Source organism: Nicotiana sylvestris, chromosome 5, assembly GCF_000393655.2.
Source record: "Nicotiana sylvestris chromosome 5, ASM39365v2, whole genome shotgun sequence".
NCBI classification, from domain to species: domain Eukaryota; kingdom Viridiplantae; phylum Streptophyta; class Magnoliopsida; order Solanales; family Solanaceae; genus Nicotiana; species Nicotiana sylvestris.
The window spans coordinates 182038838-182046860 of record NC_091061.1 but is presented as its reverse complement, the minus strand read 5'-3'; the positions used below and the strand labels follow the sequence as shown (position 1 = coordinate 182046860).

Below are 8023 nucleotides of genomic sequence, written 5' to 3'. Positions count from 1 at the left end.
ATTAATAATCCTACGATCAAGAACAAATTTAGATTAAATTGTAAGAGACTTTGCTCTCATTATCATGATCTCTATCACGATGATAAATCTCAAAATTTAATCAAGGACCTTATCAAATTAATTAAACAATTAATAATAACTATGACAAAAGAATGCCATATATTTTTATATCGAATAACGTTCACAAAAATATGTTCAAATCATCAACTATGAGATTGGATCTAGGGCATATCTAGTATATCCCTAACATATATATGATACTTTGAATCCCCTTTGAAATAGCCCTAAAGCTATGTCAGTACATGAGGGTTCAAAACCTTTGTAAGGTCACTGGTTCAATTCTCACTGGCCACAGTATCTTCTAAATTTTTAAATTTTTTTTAATTCCTTTTGCGGAATCCTGCCTCTGCCACTGATGACACTCTTTCCATTTTGGGACTCCCCAAAATGTTTGACGCCATTCAATTAACAGTATTATTCTATACAGTTTAAACAACATTCAAGAATTAAAGTTCATTTATTAACTATTCAAATTTTAAACTCTGATTGATGATCTAACTTTGCAACCATATACACTACTAGAAACCCGGAAAAAAGCAAACACAAAAAGACCAAAGTTGGTCGCTTACAGATCAAAAAGCGTCCAAACAGGCTTGGTCGCTATTTTACTGGTCCCTTTACATTAGGAACCAAAGTTGGTCGCTAAACTTTGGTCTCTAAGGTAAAAGTACCAAATATTCTGAGTAAACAACATACCGACCAACTTTGGTCGCTTTAATATTTTAATAATACAAATTTAGCGACCAAAGTTGGTCTCTATATTTAAATTACGTTTTTTAATTTATTATTGATCAAAATATAGCGACCAACTTTGGTCTGTAAACCAAATATTATATTTTAAAATCTAAAAAATAGCGACCAAAGTTGGTTGTTTTTTTTAATTTTTTTTTATTTTTTTAAACATAAACGACCAAAATTGGTCGCTAATTTCAAGAATTTAATTATTTTTTAAACATCAGAAATTATTTTTTTTTTAATAGAATAGCGACCAAGGTTGGTCACTTTTTAAGAAATCTGGGTTAATTAGCGACCAATCTTGGTCGCTTTTCTGGGTATCATTTTGGCAGAAACTGCCTGTTTTGGCAGCTACACCACCCGCGAGCATACCAAATCCCTATTACAAGCAACAACAACAATAATACCAACAAGAAAACCAACAACACAACAACAACAACAACCATTAGTATATCATTTCACTACCACTAATTATAACACACCAAACAAAATTAGCATCTTGAACTCTATATCAAGTCAAACATCGTCATATGAAATAAAACAGGTACCTTGTAAATTATATCCCACGGCATGCAACTAAGAAAATCAAGAATGAAATGAGATTTCAAGTACCTGCAAATCAAAGAAAGGTCAGCATATATATCTACTAAAGCAATAATCTTTTGTTGCATATGTAATTTTTAGCAAAATGAGAAGTTAAAGGGAAAATTAAGGAGACTGACCGTAAAGCGACAGGTGTTCGTTTGTACACCATCTTGTAAGTCTGACTATCTCTATATGCAACAAAGAATTGCAGGACAATATCCACAAGGAAAACTATTTGACCACAAATGTCTAAGAGAAATAGTTTCCTTGGTAATCCATTGAAGAATGCAAACTCCATAGGTGTGAAAAATGATGAATAAATTGACCATATAAGAATAAAATTTTCCCACATCCGGTACCACCTGCATGGAAATTTGTTTGGTCATGTTCACATACAACCTTGAAAGTACATAGAGTTTAAAACATAAGAAGCATGTTTTGGAAGAAGGGATCCTTGGCGCAACGGTAAAAGACTTATAGATCACGGATTCTAGCCATTGAAGTAGCCACTAATATTGTATACATCACAGCTCCTAGTGTGTGGTCCTTCTCCAGATGCTCCACATAAGCTTATTTTGGAAAGGCGCGAGACAATAGAAGGAATAGTAATAAAGTGGCACTATGTGGAAGTTGATTAGAACTAATATATCCTCATTTATGTGGCATCATATTGTTTTTCGCAGCGACGGATCTAGCATGTCATCGTTCCCGCGAACCCAGTAGCTTTTATCCAATGTAAATGTGTTCTAAAAATTCATTAAATATCTACAAATATTTAAATGTGAACCCAGTTACTATTGAAAATTTACTCGAAGTCATTGCAAGAACCCATAAACATTAAATCCTGGATCCGCCTCTGGTTTTTCGCCCTATTTTGCTTTCCAAATTTGGAAACTATTTAATTTAAACTTTCTTTTTTACTCAAACACAAGTTTTTATAATCATATAATGTTATAAAATATTTAAGATTACAAATTTTAGTTTTGTAATTACATAAATATTTATTTTTACTATAAAGTAGCGGAGGTGCAAAAAACCAACCAAATTTACTATACACCAACTTTTACACTCTCTAGTCTCTTCAAAATAAAACCAAAACAAAAACAAAATTAAAATTGGGGATTCATAGTAGAAAGTAAACTCATCTAATTTTCATACTTCTAACAAAATGTATTTTTCTCAAAAGTGCTTCTTAAAAAAGTGCTTTTGGAGAGAAGCTACTTTTTTCTACTTCTCTAAAACTGTTTTTGCTTCTCCTCAAAAGCACTTTTTTTCTTTCCAAAAGCTAGGCCAAACACTTCAATTTTTGGCCAAAAATGCTTTTGGCAAAAAAAGAAGAAGCACTTTTCGCCAAAAAGAAGCTTGGCCAAACAGGTTATTAATTAACAAGGACATGACCAAATTATAAAAGAATTAATTTAATATTTATGCGGACGATGTAAATAATATTTATACAATCAACTGGTTTCTTAATAGATGACTATAGACAAATCTTTTGGCAAAAATTTATCGATAAATTAAATTAATTGTTAATCTATTATTGATCACGCCCATATGCCTTATAAAAAGGATAATGCGAACGTTGTAAATATAATCCGAGTATTACGCCCAGGGTCGAATCCACAGAGAATTAACCTATCAACCACTATCTTTAGGCCCACTAAACTCTTCAGAACCAGCTTCCCAAACTTTTTGAATCACAGTCGGAGGTTTCTTTACGAACTAAGATTGCAGTAAAATAACAAGCTGTAAATTAACTAACTAAGGTTGTAAACAATGATGAGAGAAAAGCTAAGGTAATGATTTCCCCTATTGATGGAATCTCTTCTGTTTCTGCTTCATACAAATTTACCAATTCACCTTTATCATTCATGAACACTCGCCTTACCGTAAATCTCTCCCGAGTAATCACAGCAATATACTATTGCACTCTCCCGAGATACACTAGCTAGCTTTAATCAACACAGTTCATTTAAGATTGCACCCAAGGCTTCGTTATCCCTAATCCCGCCTTTAAACCCGCAGTTATAGATTCCTCTTATACTTTAGGAGTGGTGTTATTCAACAACAACTTAAATATGCACTCTCTTCCGAGTTATGCACACTAAATAGGCACAACTAATTGAGGATCCTGTCAATTAACTACAATAAGAACACAGTTGAATAAATAAAGATTGAAACTAGCAATTTGTATTCACATAAACAAGAAGTTCATCCCCCAATAGGTTCCATCAAAACCTTAGACAAGGAATTTAGCTACTCATGGCTATGGGTAAACAAACTAAATTAAGATTCATCATAAACTAACAATAAAAATCAAAGGAAAAGAAGAAATATGGTTTGGGTATTCTCTCACAATTGTTTTTCCTTCAAAGAACTCTAAAAACTCAATACATGCCTCCCTTGGGCGAAATATAGTGTCTAAAATAGGGTTTAGGGCTAAAATTTCCGTGTTGACACTTTCGTCCCTAAAGTTTACTGCACGTACCGCGGTTCTGCCGCGGTCGCGGTAGAACCGCAGCCAAATAGCCCCTCTGATTCTTCTTTTGTCCGCAGCAGCTTCTCACCGCGGTTCTGCCGCGATCGCGGTGGAACCGCGGCAGTACCCGTTCTCTGATTCTTCAGCTTGTTTTTGGCGTGGTTCACTTAGGAATTTTTACGGTTGGCCTCTTTTTCTTCATTCTTGACTCCAAAAGTACTCCCTAGCCTTCCCTAGTCATATATAACCTGCAAATCATGAAAAACACTCATAAGAGCATTTTGTTATCACTTTTATTACCAACACTATGCAAGAAGGTGGTTATTTAGGGCCTGAATATAGTTAAATTCACCTATTATCAGTTTAAAATTGACCGACATTTAAACAATCTTTATAATGTCAGTACATTAAAGTGCAGTTGGTTCTTTCTCAAATTAGACTGAATTTATAAGTTTGTATTAAAATTCAATGTAGATCAGATAATTAAGATCGAAAAAAAGAGTACTTTTATTTTCATTATCTCAAGAAATTTTACCCATGTATGATCATTACAAATAATCATGTAGTAATAAGTTATTCAACTAATAATAGCAGTGATTAATTGGTAACCAATGCTCTATATATTTTCTCCGACCAATTATTCTAAATATATCCAGACAAAATTGTTCCCAGTGAGCAGCTTGATATGTAAAGTGTAGTCAATGTTTTTCATAAATTCCAATTTGTAGTCTCCTCCCAACCTAATTAGATGCCACGTATTCGAAAATGATGCTTATCTCCCTAATATTTAAGGATTTAAATACACTAACATTATTTTAAAGAAGAACCACTATTACTATCAGTTTCATAACTTACTAGATTATTACTTTATTTTTCAAAATATCAAGCTTCCTGTAAAATTTTGAGCAAACTTCATTTATAGCCGTTCGGGCTAAATTAATAACACCCGCTAGTCCAAAGTTACATTATACACTGTATAGCCAAAAAGTTATTCTAGTGGCTAGCCACGGAACTCACAAGCACCCGATTGGCCAAAGGCAACACTAACAATTTTTTTGCACTTTCCCCATTTGGTTTTGCTTAGATTCTTTCTATATATCTTCTGTTTCCCAATCTTGTAGTATTACTTCAGTAATTTTTTCTTCCTCGCATAACCTTTTTTCGGCTAATTTCTAAAGATGCTCTTTGTCGGCCAAAACTAATAGCCCAAAGAATCACATTATTTTTCATTTGCAAGAATTTTAGCTTTTATAATACTCCCACTAAAAACATTGGAAGTATGAATGAAGAAGAATTACATCAATCATCTATATTGCCAATTGGCAAATTTTGAGAGGGACATACAACTGTTTAAATTATTTTCTTGACAAGCTATAATCTTTTTTGGCTTACATGATATCATCAAATTAGAAAGAAAAGAAAACTTATGAAAAGAAGAATACAATTCTGGTTATAACTTTTTAAATCAGATATGCAATTGGTCATTTGATTTTCCAGTTATGTCTTGGTAAGTGGTAGGGTACAACCGTACAAGGTAGGAAGATAGTGGAAGGTACATAAAAAATAGGTTGTCACTATTCGTAAAATATACAAATAGACACCGGTAATGTGATAAAATGTAATACTTACTAATTATAGATAATTATATACTATAGTAAGTACGAATTAGATCTCAAAAAATGGTTAAATAACTGTTACCAGTAGGGGTATACATGGACTGGGTTGGTTCGTTTTTTTATCAAAATCAAACCAACCAACTATATCGGTTTGGATTGGTTTGGTTTTTGTCGGGTTTTTCGGATTTTTTTGTACATCAATATTATTTTAATCTTACTTTATTAAAATTATAGATAAGTTTTGATAAGTGAATATATGTTTAGTAAATGTGGAAAAAATTTGACAAACATATGATCTATTAAAATATTCTAATGGGAGAATTTTTGTAGTAACACATGATAGTTATTTTCTTAGTCGTCTGACAATAATTTTTCGTTAATTTACGCTTTCATGGTTAATACATGAGAGGATCCCAAATATTTCTACATTTTCTAAAGAAAATTCCCATAAAGTCTTAAAATATAAATAAAATTTATATATTTATATGTCGGTTTGGTTCGGGTTTTTTACTCAATACCAAACCAAGTCAAACCAAATCTAATCGAATTTTTTAATCGGTTTGGTTTGGTTTGATTTTTCGGTTTGGTGTGGTTTAAACAGTACCCTAGTTACCAGGTAGACATATATATATATCAAGTAAAAACTACGCTCTAATTAATTTCCTGACACCTAAGTTTCTCTTCTAATTCAAGCTTCTTCTTTCACAAGCATAGTTAGATAGATAGATAGAGAGAGAAGAGAAGTGAAATATTTACATTTCCACCATTGAAGCATAGATGTAGAGACTAGAGAGAGAAAAAAGTTAATTAAGTTGGAGAAGTCTAATTCAGGATGAATAATGAAACCTTGAGAGAGATTAATCTTAAGGCGGCTAATTCTCCGGCGAAACAAGTTTAAACCGAGATCGTCTTCTATAAGTTGAAATCGACTTCCTCTAGAAGATTCTATCTTATCTCTAACATCTTCTACTTCATACTCTACTCCTCCATTCATATTCATCGTCTCCATTACTTCCTCTGCTACTCTCGTCATTATCACCAACTATATAACAATCAATTAGCCAAATTCTCGATGTATAAATAGAGAAATTTGGAATATTTTCAAATAAATGTTGATTGAATAGTGAACTAATGAAACTTTTCTGGAGAGTTAGTGTGATGGATAATTGAACTCGTGGTAGCTATATTTTACGAATAAAACTGGAAATGGATCAAATTGGCCAGAGAAATTGGATATAATTAGAAAAGATGAGTTTTCACGAGAAAGTTATGGTGAAAATGGCCTGAGGAAGAATTTAGCGTGAGATTTAGATGTAATGTGTATATGGAGAGGGAGAGGGAGAGAGAGAGAGAGAGATTATTTATGAGAGATTTGATCAACTGTTGAACAAAGAGGATGGACTATTTATATGCAACTCAAAAACTCTACCACAATTTTTTAAAAACTTTAATGTGTTTATTTTTGTTTATATATAATTTATATAAATATGGAAATTTGTGACATCAACGTGTGAGCGTTTATGCGCCCACAAACACTTGAGAAGTGCATGTTATTTTAATATTTATTAATTAAAAGTATAATAATGTATATGTGGCCTAAGAAACTAAGGATAGTATAAAAATATTTTAGATTATCCTGTTCAATTTAACTGGATAGTAATACCATCTTATTTTTAAATTTTTAAATTGTTATATCAGACTTATTATAATAAATGTGTTATTGCACGTTAACTTAACAGGTTAATTTACCGTATAGAACTTAAACTCAAAAATTAATGATATCAATCTTTATGTTTGATTTTTTTTTCTTTTGGTTTTCTACTCAGTGTTCGTTACTTTAATTAGAGTCCGATTATATCCGGATTCGCGTCGCGTAGGGCCTCATTCGGGAGAAAATGCTCCCTATCAAGGATTTTTTAATACCCAAGGTTCGAACCTGAAATCTCTGGTTAAGGGAAGAGCAATACGACATTCTTTGGTGGTACTATTGAATTTAATTACCAAAAAAGAAGAAATAACAAATGATATAAGAGAGATGCGAAGCACACGAGAGAACCGTAGAGATTAATTCTAACATGCATGAGGACAATTAATAAACTCTAATGGTCAAGTTGGCATAGCTTGATGAGGAAAATCAAAGGTAAACAACGTACGTTAGCAGCTTGATAAAAAAAAGGAAAACAAAAAAAACCGTTGGCAGTTGCCAGTTTGGGTGGCTTTGCTATCTGTTTAGGTGTCAATCTGATCAAATACTAGGTAAAATGTATGGGTCAAAACTTGACTCCATGATAATTAACGGGACCAACCCATTTTTCAAAGCCTATTTGTGATTAATAAATGGTATGGCCATTTATTAATAATGTTATCGGGCAATTACCCGATTTGATCAATGGGGCTACGGCCTATCTGTCCTCACGAGGGCGTCCTCTCAGTATGGTCACCGCCTTTCAGCGCCAACTGGCAGGTTTCATAGCTATAAGTACTAAGAGAAAGAACCCTAAAAGGGGGTTGTTTCTTCTTCTTCACCTCTACTTCTAAAGAAAGAGAG

The 8023-nt window shown here is 32.7% G+C and overlaps 1 long non-coding RNA gene across 1 annotated transcript; it reads right to left on the bottom strand.

Annotated features, from left to right (window-relative positions):
• Nucleotides 1–3567: 3567 nt before the first annotated feature.
• LOC138868215 (uncharacterized) lies at nucleotides 3568–6834 on the bottom strand. Its single transcript, XR_011400008.1, has 2 exons — nucleotides 6322–6834; nucleotides 3568–4107 (listed from the first exon to the last, which is right to left on the bottom strand). It is a non-coding gene; the product is annotated as an uncharacterized lncRNA (long non-coding RNA).
• Nucleotides 6835–8023: the final 1189 nt, after the last annotated feature.